Source organism: Myotis nattereri, assembly GCF_964212035.1.
Source record: "Myotis nattereri genome assembly, chromosome: 1".
Taxonomy (NCBI): Eukaryota; Metazoa; Chordata; class Mammalia; order Chiroptera; family Vespertilionidae; genus Myotis; species Myotis nattereri.
Genome location: NC_138075.1, coordinates 185,646,431 through 185,657,587, shown reverse-complemented (window position 1 = coordinate 185,657,587; position 11,157 = coordinate 185,646,431).

Below are 11,157 nucleotides of genomic sequence, written 5' to 3'. Positions count from 1 at the left end.
CCTGCTCTGTGGGTGATAGAGGGCGGTCCCCCCCCCTCCCCGCATGGGCCCTGCTCTGTGTGTGATGGGGTAGGGCCATAATCTCCCCATCGGCCCTGCCCTGAGTGTGATAGGGTGCGGTTCCCCAACTCCCCTATTGGCCCTACTCTCTGAGTGACAGGGAAGAGCTCCTCAACCCCCTGATAGGCCCTGCTCTGTGCATGACAGGATGGAGCTCCCAAACCCCCTGATGGGCCCTTCTCTGTGCGTGACTGGGGGGGAGCTCCCCAACCCCCTGATCGGCCCTGCTCTGTGTGTGACAGAGTATGGAGCCCCAACCTCCCTGATTGGCAATGCTCTGTGCATGACAGGGGGCAGTGCCAGAACCCCCTAATTGGCCCTGCTCTGTGCATGACAGGGGTCAGCGCCCCAACCCCCTTATTGGCCCTGCTCTGTGCGTGACAGGGGGTGGCGCCGCAACCTCCCCATTGACCCTGCCTTGAGTGTGACAGGGGGCGGTGCCCAACCCCCCAATCAGCCCTACCCTGAGCGTGACTGAGGTTGGCATCGCAACCTCCTGATCCGCCCTGCTCTGTGCATGACAGGGGGTGGTGCCCCAACTCCCCAATCAGCCCTGCTCTGAGCCCGACCAGGGGCTGCACCTAGGAATTGGGCCTGCCCTCTGCCACCCGGGAGCAGGCCTAAGCCAGCAGGTTGTTATCTCCCAAGGGGTCCCAGACTGCGAGAGGGCACAGGCCGGGGTGAGGGATCCCCCTCCCCCCTCGAGTGCACAAATTTTTGTGCACCGGGCCTCTAGTTCTTAATAATACTGTGTGAGATGAAGCCAAAAATCTGCTGGGCAATTTCATCGCCATTCTTTTTGTTGATCATTGGATTCAGATTTATCTTTTAAATACCTCATCTATCCTTACTCCATTGCCATAATCTCCTTTCAGGATATACAGCAAGAGCTTTCTCGTGGTGGAATTGAAGATACATCAGTAAGACTGATTGGTCTCCACAGAAAAATCAATGTGCCCTCCTGCCAGAGAATTACAGGTCTGGCAGATAAGAGAAGGGCCAGGAGTTTAGGGGGCAGCACAGGAACTTTGATAAGAAGCTGTTTGGAATAGTGATGTTTCAGGGACAGACATATATAGAGGAGCTTTAAAAAATACTTGCTTTGTGTTTTATGGCAACCCCTACTCTCCCTTCCTTCCTCTTACAGACACTTTGCATGAGGCTCCAGTGAAACTACTCTTGGAGTCTTTTTAGTGCTGCACTATGCCTGCAGGAACAGGAAGGAAAAGGAACATGTGTGTTTGTGCTAATGTTAGAGAGTTTGATAGCTAGATGATGATACATAGATAGATAGATAGATAGATAGATAGATAGATGATAGATAGATAGATAGATAGATAGATAGATAGATAGATGATAGATAGATAGAGATATTTTGGCATGTAATCGATGGTAAGCTAACACAAATGCCATGGATTAGAAAGAGTCCCCACGATAACAGAAATTACTAGAGACTGCCTTGTGGTGGTGGTTATTTTCTACCTTGTCTTCTTTACTACTTCATGGTTGTCAACCACACAGTAGCCCACCTGGTGAATTAGGATGTGATACAACATTCCCTCCATCTCTAAATTTAAACTGTAGTAATTAAATTCCTTCTTGTCTGAGATAAAATTTGCATGAATTTAGTCTTGCGTAACATTGGAGACACCTATATTCAGATATTCCTAGAGGTGCTATGGTAGAAGAATATGAGCATTTATACTAATAATAGCCTAGGGCCATCACAACCTAAATGACCAGATGGATGACCGATCACCAGGAAGTGCATGGAGCACCACTTGGTCCCTCCCCTGCAGCTCACAAGGCTAGCGGCAGGTGGGTGGGCAGGGTGGCCTCGGGTAGGCAGGCAAGGCAGGCACAGCAACTGTGGATCAAGCCCACAGAGAGGGAGAGAGAGAGAGAGAGAGAGAGAGAGAGAGAGAGAGAGAGAGAGAGAGAGAGACAGGGCCTGATCCACAGATAGGCCCGGAGAGAGAGACAGCTCTTAGTGGGGCCATTCTGGATTTCCCAGAAGAGCCAATGGCTGCCTAGGAGGTGGAGCTTTTGATGTTGACTGGAATAGAAACCAACCAATCAGAACCAAACCAGGTGAACTGCAAGGAGCCAATGGCTGCCTAAGAGGTGGAGCTTTTGACACTGACTGGCATAGAAACCAACCAATCAAAACAAAATCTGGGTGAACTGCGAGGAGCAAATAGCTGCCTAGGAGGCAGAGCTTTTGATGCTGACTGGCATAGAAACTGACCAATCAGAACCTAATCTGGATGAACTGTGAAGACAGAACCTAAGGTGGGGGCTGAGAAGGGGTTTTAAGGGCAACAGCTGTTTGGAGTAAGGTGTAAGAAAGCGGTTCAATTTTTTCATAACCAGTCTGGCAGTGTAGTGCATATAGCTGGCTATCAGTCCAGATATAGGGACTATGTATTTTTGTCTGCCAAGAGCATCTCCTCCTGCTGAAAAAGGCTCCCTCCCCCATTTAAGCAATCCTATCCTATATAATCTATCTATACTTAAAAAAAAGGGTAATATGCTAATTAGACCAGGTCGACCCACCATCTTCCGGACATCTGACTTCCTTCCGGACAAAGCCATGGTGGTAGGCGCTGAGGCAGAGGCAGTTAGGGGCAATCAGGCTGACAGGGGAGAGCAGTTGGAGGCAAGATCAGGCTGGCAGGGGGTTAGGGGCAATCAGGCCAGCAGGGGAGTGCAGTTAGGGAGGACCAGGCCAGCAGGATAGAGCAGTTGGGGACAATCATGCAGGCAGGCATTGGCAGTTAGGGGTGATTAGGCAGGCAGGCAGAGGGGTTGGGGTGATCAGACAGGAGGCAGGTGAGCGGTTAGGAACCAGTGGTCCCAGATTGAGAGAGGGATGTCCGACTGCCAGTTTAGGCCCGATCCCATAGGATCCCATCCCTCAAGGGGTCCCCAATTGGAGAAGGTGGAGGCTGGGCTGAGGGAACCCCCTTGTGCATGAATTTCATGCACCGGGCCTCTAGTCTATAAATAATACAAATGACTAGTTATTGGAAGGAACAAATAAAACAATAACAATGAAACTCAATAAATATAGCATGCTAAATGAAAACATCAGTAACACTTCATATACTTTAAATTAATAGCAGAAACAGGTATCCAGTGCTTAATATGTGTCATACTCAACATGTTTTATTCATAAGAAACCTACTAACATATTAGTAGTAATTCCCTAGGTGTCAGTATTTTATAAATGAACAGTGGCAAGATTGATTATGTAAATTTCCCAGAACTAGTACAGAAATTGTACAGAGCCAATAAACTGTGTAGCAAGATACAAAACTAGGTGATCTGGCTTTAAATCCTCTCTCACTGATCTCTCTGCTCACCATTATAAGTAATGGTAAATGCTGTACACTCAATGTCCATTGACCAACTCTTGTTTGATAGACATTTTTAATCATCTTCCCTCACGAGTGAATTTTTCTCCAGAAAAGGCACATACTACAAGGCTTGCATTTTGTTTTTTAATGTGTGATCCTTCATCTAAATATTTGACTTCTGATTTTTGTTTTTTCATCCCCATTTTGCCAATTTGTCTCAAAACACAAATCTTAGCTTCTCCTCTCCCTCATTACACACCAAATGCAGGTGCTTACATCAAGGCTCTACTTCTATTTGTCTTTGGTTTCTCTAGACTTCATTGTAAACTTTTAATGTAATTATAACTACTCATATTGAAGCAAATATACATATAATGAGATCATGTAAGTAGAATTTGGAATTAGGATAGGATTGAAGCACCAGTGTTTTATCTTTATCAATTTTTTCCTTTATACATTATATTCTGTTCTGAAAACATTTAAAGTGGGACGCTAAAGCTTTTCAAAGACTTCATTAATCTTTTTGCCCCTAAGGAGTCCTATTTTTTTTTCATAACTAGAATCAAGAGTCTAGTTAGAAGCATTTAAGACAATTTTATGATCTGCATTCACATTTTTGTGTCTGAGACTATCCTCATTAAAAATTGCAATGGATAATTTGTAAAAGTATCAGAAGCAGTATATGTTCTGAAAACTGTTAACCTAAAGAATAAGTGCAGGGTGAATAATATGTTTCAAACATAAGGCAGTATACACCTATGTATATTCTGGGTATGCTCACTTGTCATAAAGAAACCAATGCCAAAGAAAGTAAAGACGTCTTTTAGCTAAAAGAGCTCTTGTTGTTTTTTTTAAATTACATCTTTCACTTTAAGAGTTCACTCACCACTCAAAGTCATTTCCCCCCCATAACAATGTACTAAAATATTTAACTCCTATCAAATGGCACAAAATCAGGCATCAGAGCAAATTTTTATAGAAACCTACATTTTTTATACATTTATCTGAAATTGTCAGGCAACAAAATGAATATTGCAGATAAATGAATTTACTTCTTTACCGATGAAGTCATCATTCATTTGTAATCATTTTTATTGAAATTCTTTAATAATGTGTTTCCCCCTTCCTCTTTAAATAGAAAAGATAGGACATCTTTTAAGTCATGACTTTTAGCAATAACATTCATCACATCACTGTGGGGAATTTAAATCTTTTCTCTTTTAATCTATATTGCTATTAATGTTAAGTTGTCAGTCAGGATTTCTGTTATTGTGTCTACTTCAATCATTCATCAGTTCACTCATTTGTTCATTCATTATTCAACATCCTTAGCATCTATCATTGTCCTATAAAAAGCCTAGGGCTTCACAATTTTTACAGTGCAATAAAGGAGACAGACAAGCAATAAAAGTGACATTTCATTAGTTTGTACATGATAAAATGAAAATAGCAAAGAGAAATCAGTGTCAGAAGAGTCAGAAAAAGTTTGAGATAATTGAAAAATATGAATAGAAGTTAGAAGGCTGTGGCAAGCCTGGGTGAGGGGCTGAGGGCTATTTTCAGGCTGGCCACACCCCCTTCAGGGGTGCCTGGCCAGCCTGGGTGAGGAGCTGATGGCCGTTTTCAGGCTGGCCACACCACGGGCTGGAAGCAGGTATCTGGGATTTATTTAACTTCTATAATTGAAACTTTGTTGCCTTGGTCCCACTCGAAGCCTGGGTTGCCCCTGTCAACCCAGGTTCCAGCCCCTCCTTGAGCGGAGGCCACACCCACTAGAAGCAGGTATCTGGGGTTTATTTATCTTCTATAATTGAAACTTTGTAGCCTTGAGCAGAGCTCAAGGCCGGCAGGGCAAGCAGGAAGCATGGCTTCCTCCATTGCTGGGGCAACTCAAGCCTCCTGCTCACTCCAGCTCCATGGCCACCGCCATCTTTGCATATACTCTTTTATTAAATAGGATAGCTTTTCCAGCTTGGTTAATATTCTAAGATTCTAAATATTTTGTCCCAATAGCATTTGCCTATGTTGCCATATTTAACTTGTACAATTTATCTGGCATCAGGAGTTAGATCTCAAGCCCCATAACTTGCTTCGTTGTCCAAATTAAGTAACATAAATACTGTAACTTAGAACCTGCCAGTGAGAGTTCTCTTTGCTTTTCATAGCTTTATCAATATTTTTTTCTACAAATTGAGAAGTGAATGCTTTTCTGAGTCTCCAAGCTATGTAAATTGAATGGGAATTAGTTACAAAGATAAAAGGAAAGCAGCACTTGACTGCAGGCAATCAATATAATAGAAACATTAATTCCTAAGCTGTTTTGTTCCTCCACTGTGGGCTCCTAAATTCAACACCTCCACTTTCTGATATTTATAACTGAGATTGTTCTTAATGAGTAATTTGATTTCTACCACTGTTCAGAATTATCCCAGGATGCAGGGCATCAGAATTTTATTATCTAACATAAAAATGCATTTTCACACTGAGAAAACTGAAATGCCTCCTCCTCAGTAAGACCATGTTAGTTGCCATGACCACAGGCAGGCCATATTGCTTTGCCTTAAAGTTATTATGAGCTTGTGAGAATCCAAATACCCCAATTCCTATAAAATCAATGTAAAAGTTTAGCACATGGGTACAGCCATTAGAAGCATCTTTGCTCATTACACTATTAAAATGAGAGAAACAAAGTTAGGTATGAATTTTCACATATATTCATAAGGACAGACTTATTAGAGAGCATGACAGAATACATCTTTTATATTTTACTAGAGGCCCAGTGCACGAATTCATCCACAGTGGGGTCCCACCAGCCTGGCCCCAATCAGGGCAGATTGGGGCTGGGGCTGTCAGGAGGAGGAGATGGCAGGAGGTTGGCTGGCTGGCCCGTCTGGATCAGGGCCCAATCAGGGCCCCTGATCAGGGCCAAGCTGGATGAGGGAAGGGGCCGATTGGGGTTGGGGGGCTGATTTGGGGTGGAGCCAACCATGGGGAGGGGCTGTGGGTGGGGGGCCAGCTGGTCCCACCCCTAAATGGGGTGGGTGGGAGGTGCCAATCAGGGGCCAGTAGCCTGGGGGAGGGGTCATGGGTGGTTGGCTGGCCGGCCCTGCCCCTGATCAGGGTGGGGGGGGGGCAATCTGGGGTGGGGCCAGGTAGTGGGAGGGGCTGCAGGATATTGGTCAGCCAGCCCCACCCCCTATTGGGGTGAGGGGGTGATCAGGGGTGGGGCCAGCCAGGGTAGGAGCTGCAGGATGTTGGCCACCCAGCCCTGCCCCCTATTGGGTCAGGGGTGCAATCAGGGGTGGGCTGCCAGGGGAAAGGCTCTGGGCCTATAATGGTAGGGCAGGCTGATTGGGGGTGTGGCCGGCTGGGGGAAGGAAGGGGGCCACTCTTCCTTCCCCACTCTTGATGGGGTGGGAGAGTCTGAAAGTCCCCACTCTTGATGGGGTGGGAGAGTCTGATCAGGGGCAGCCCAGTAGGGGGGAGGGGCCTCAAGGTTGGCCACTGGCTCCACCCCCTAATTAGGCCAGTTCACTGGCCACAGTGGGCATCATAGCCACTGGTTGTTAGGACTTTATGGCCGTTATGGTAGCTAGCTGCCTTTTTATATATATAGACTAGAGGCCCAGTGCACAAAAATTTGTGCACTTGGGGGGGGGGGTGTCCCTCAGCCTGGCCTGTGCCCTCCGCAGTCTGGGAACCCTCAGGGGATGACCACCTGCTGGCTTAGGCCTGCTCCCTGGGGGATTGGGCCTAAGTTGGCAATCAGACATCCCTCTGGCAGCCCAGCAGACCTCGGGGGATGTCTACTTGCCAGTGGGGAGCAGACCTAAGCTGCAGTCGGACATCCTTAGCACTGCTGAGGAGGCAGGAGAGGCTCCCACCACCACTGCTGTACTGGAAGCCAACAGCCTGGCTTGTGGCTGAGCAGAGCTCCTCCCATGTGGGAGCACACTGACCACCAGAGGGCAGGTTCTGCATTGAGCGTCTGCCCCCTAGTGGTCAGTGATGGTCATAGTGACCAGTCATGCCCAGTCTTTCTGCTGTTAGGGTCAACTTGCATATTACCCTTTTACTATATAGGATAGAGGTCTGGTGCATGGGTGGGGGCCGGCTGGTTTGCCCTGAAGGGTGTCCCGGATCAGGGTGGGGGTCTCGCTTGGGTGCCTGGCCAGCCTGGGTGAGGGGCTGATGGCTGTTTGCAGCTGGTCACACCCCTTTCAGGGTGGGGGTCCCCACTGGGGTGCCTGGCCAGCCTGGATGAGGCTGGCCGGCAACTGAAGCTCTCAGCATCTCCTTTTTTTCTTTTTGTTTTATTCTGGGATTTATTTACCTTCTATAACGGAAACTCTGTTGCCTTCACTGGCGCTCCCAGCTCTGAGGCCACGGCTGGCTGAAAGCAGGTACCTAGGGTTTGTTTGGCTTCTATAAATGAAACTTTGTGGCTCTCCTGCTCGCTCCAGCTCTGAGGCCACGGCTGGCTGAGAGCAGGTATCTGGAGTTTGTTTAGCTTCTATAATTGAAACTTTGTTGTTTTTGGAGCTGTTGTTTTGGAGCTTAGAGCCTGGCTTCAGCAGGAGGCAACCTTGGCTTCCTCCATCACTGGAGCAAGCAAGCCTCATGTTCACTTCAGCTGCGTGGCGGCTGGCCGCCATCTTTGTTGGCAGCTAATTTGCATATCTCACTGATTAGCCAATGGGAAGCATAGCGGAGGTACGGTTAATTACCCTTTTTGTCTTTTATTAGATAGGACTTGTGGCCTGGTGCACGAAATTCATGCACGGGGGAGGGTGTGTTCCTCAGCCTGGCCTGCACCCTCTCCAATTTGGGAACCCTGGAAAAATGTCCTGCCAGTTTACAGGGATCGGGCCTAAATCAGCAGTTGGACATCCCTCTCGTAATCTGGGACTACTGGCTTCTAACCGCTCACCTGCCTGCCTGCCTGCCTGATTGCCTCTAACCACTCTGCCTGCCGGCCTGCTCACCCCCAACTGCCTGCCGCCCCGCTGCCGGCCTCCTTGCCCTCAAATGCCCCCCCAGCCTGATCACCTCCAACTTCCCCCCTGCCGGCCTGCTCACCCCTACTTTCCTTCCCCACTGGCCTGCTCATCCCCAACTGTCACCCTGCTGGCCTGCTCACTCCAAACTGCCCCCCTGCTATCCTGATCACCTCCAACTGACCCCCACCGATGGCCTGCTTGCCCCCAACTGGCCCCCCTGCTGGTCTGCTTACCCCCAATGGCCCCACCCCCCCACCAGCCTGATCACCCACAACTGCCCTCCCCTCTTGACCTCTAACCGCCTCTACCTCGGCCCTGCCACCATGGCTTTGTCCAGAAGAACATCTGGAAGGTCTCCTGGAAGGTCTCCCAGTCTAATTAGCATATTATTCTTTTATTAGTATAGATACATTTGTCTGTAAATATGATTATGATTGCATATATGAGTAGGACCAGGTAAAATTTTATAGAATGGGCCTTTTATTACAGATGGTTTGCCATGTATGCATTTTTTCTAAAGAAGTAAAAATTACTTTAAAAAATGTTTCAGGAAGACTTTGAGAAATTTACAGTATCTGCTTTTCTTCCAAGAAAGTTGTCACTTTTATGCCAGAGTGAGAATTATGTGTATGCTTTGTATGTCAGCATTGGGCCACTGTGACTGGGGGTCACTTAGCTTGACTTGAGAGTAGTTATCTTGCTCACTGGCTGGGAGGGAGGGTGTGTGGCAGAGGAGATAAATACTGGGTTCTGGATTATTCATAGATTGCTGACTTTCTGGATTGATTGAGCAAGACCCTCCTTTTACTGATGTCCACCTTCTGTTGACAGACATCTGCCCTGGGAGAGAAATGAGATGAAACTCTCTTTCTTGTCATTGTAAAAAGCATTTGAATTCCTAAGGTGTGATAAGACCACCCAGCCATCCACCGTCAAGATACACATTTTCATGGAGGATGTTCCCACTCTTGAATAAATTAAAACAATTTTTTTCTTTTAATTTAAACTTTCATCTATAACTGTTTTCTTGTTACTTAAAAGAGATTTTTTTGAAACTGCTTCCGAAGCTTTTCAAGCTATATATGTCCTTGGAATTAATTTATAAATAAGAATTGAGTCCGGTGGGTGTGACTCAGTGGTTTAGCATCGACCTATGAACCAAGAAGTCACAGTTTGATTCCAGGTCAGGCCACATGCCCAGGTTGTGGGCTTGATACCCAGTACAGGGGCGTGTAGGAGGCAGCCAATCAATGATTCTCTCTCATCATTGATGTTTCTATCTGTCTCCCTCTCCCTTCCTCTCTGAATCAGTAAGAATATATTTTAAAGAGAGAGAGAGAGAGATAGAGGGAGAGACAGAGAAGAGTATATATGTTTGTAAATAAGAAAACATGTATTTGATGCTCTTAGAAAGTCTTATTTTCTTTCATTAAAACTTGTGCAGTATAGGGAACTCCATAGATTCTCTTAATTTGAAGAGAGTTAGAGGGAAAGGTACTAATTCAGAGTTCCTTGGGAAAATGTGTCACTTATATATTTTTATGTTTATTTTTTTAAAATCAAAAATTGAAATATTTTCTATTCAGAAAATATATTTGGATCTAAATATCTTCTATAATTTTAACCCTAAAATATCAATTTAAATATTTTAAAAATGGTTTGGATGTTTGTTTTTTAAATAAGTTAGGTTACTGGAGTTCTACATGTTACTGGATGACCTGGGGTAATTTTCTGATTGGAAAATTAAGAATTATAGTCAGAGGGGAGGACATGAGAATTTTTAAAGAACATATTCAATTTACTTTAGAAGCCGAACCTCTCTTATCATGTGACTTGTTTTGTATGTTTTTAAAACTATATTATTGCATAAGCATTGCTGCTATTGGCACAAACAGTGACAGTTGATTTGGGTCATCTGAATGTCCACTGTCTGTTTTAATTTGTATGTTCATTTTGACTCTGTCATATGCTCAATCTTCAGTGGAAGTCATGAGAACATATCATTTTTGCCTGCTCCCACCTTTACGTTGGAAATATTCTTTTTTACCCAGATGGACCTTAAGTTTGATGTAAGGAATTATTTCTGTTGCCAACTTTTTTCTTCCTTGTCAAGTAAGAGAGTTGTGAACTCTTCAGTGATGCCTTCCCCAGGATATTGCAGATGTGGCTGGGAAAAGTCATTTCATCCCCCACCTTTGCATGTCAGGTGCTGGGGTGCCCGGGTGCTGCCTTGCCTGCACCCCGGCTCCCGCTCGCCCCCATCGCCGCGGGGATCACGCGGCCTGCGCCCGGGCTCCCGCTCGCCCCCATCGCCACGGGGATCACGCGGCCTGCCCCCGGGCTCCCGCTCGCTCTGATCGCTATGGGGGTCACACGGCCTGTGCCCGGGCTCCTGCTCGCCCCCATCGCCGCGGGGATCATGCGGCCTGCGCCCAGGCTCCCGCTTGCCCCCATTGCCATGTGGATCATGCCGGCTGCAGGCCAGCCCGGCTTTCTGATGGCCACCTTTGCCCGCCCCCCAGCTCTTGCCTGCCTCCTGGGTTTCCGATCACCATTGTTCCGTCCTTCCCCTTTCGCCTCCCATCATTGCAGAGTATGCAGATTAACTGCCATCTTTGTTGGCGGTTAACTGCCATCTTGGTTGGCAGTTAATTTGCATAAAGCCCTGCCCTGATTAGGCAATGGGAAGCATGTTGGAGGTATGGTTAATTACCATGTTTGTCTATTACTAGATAGGA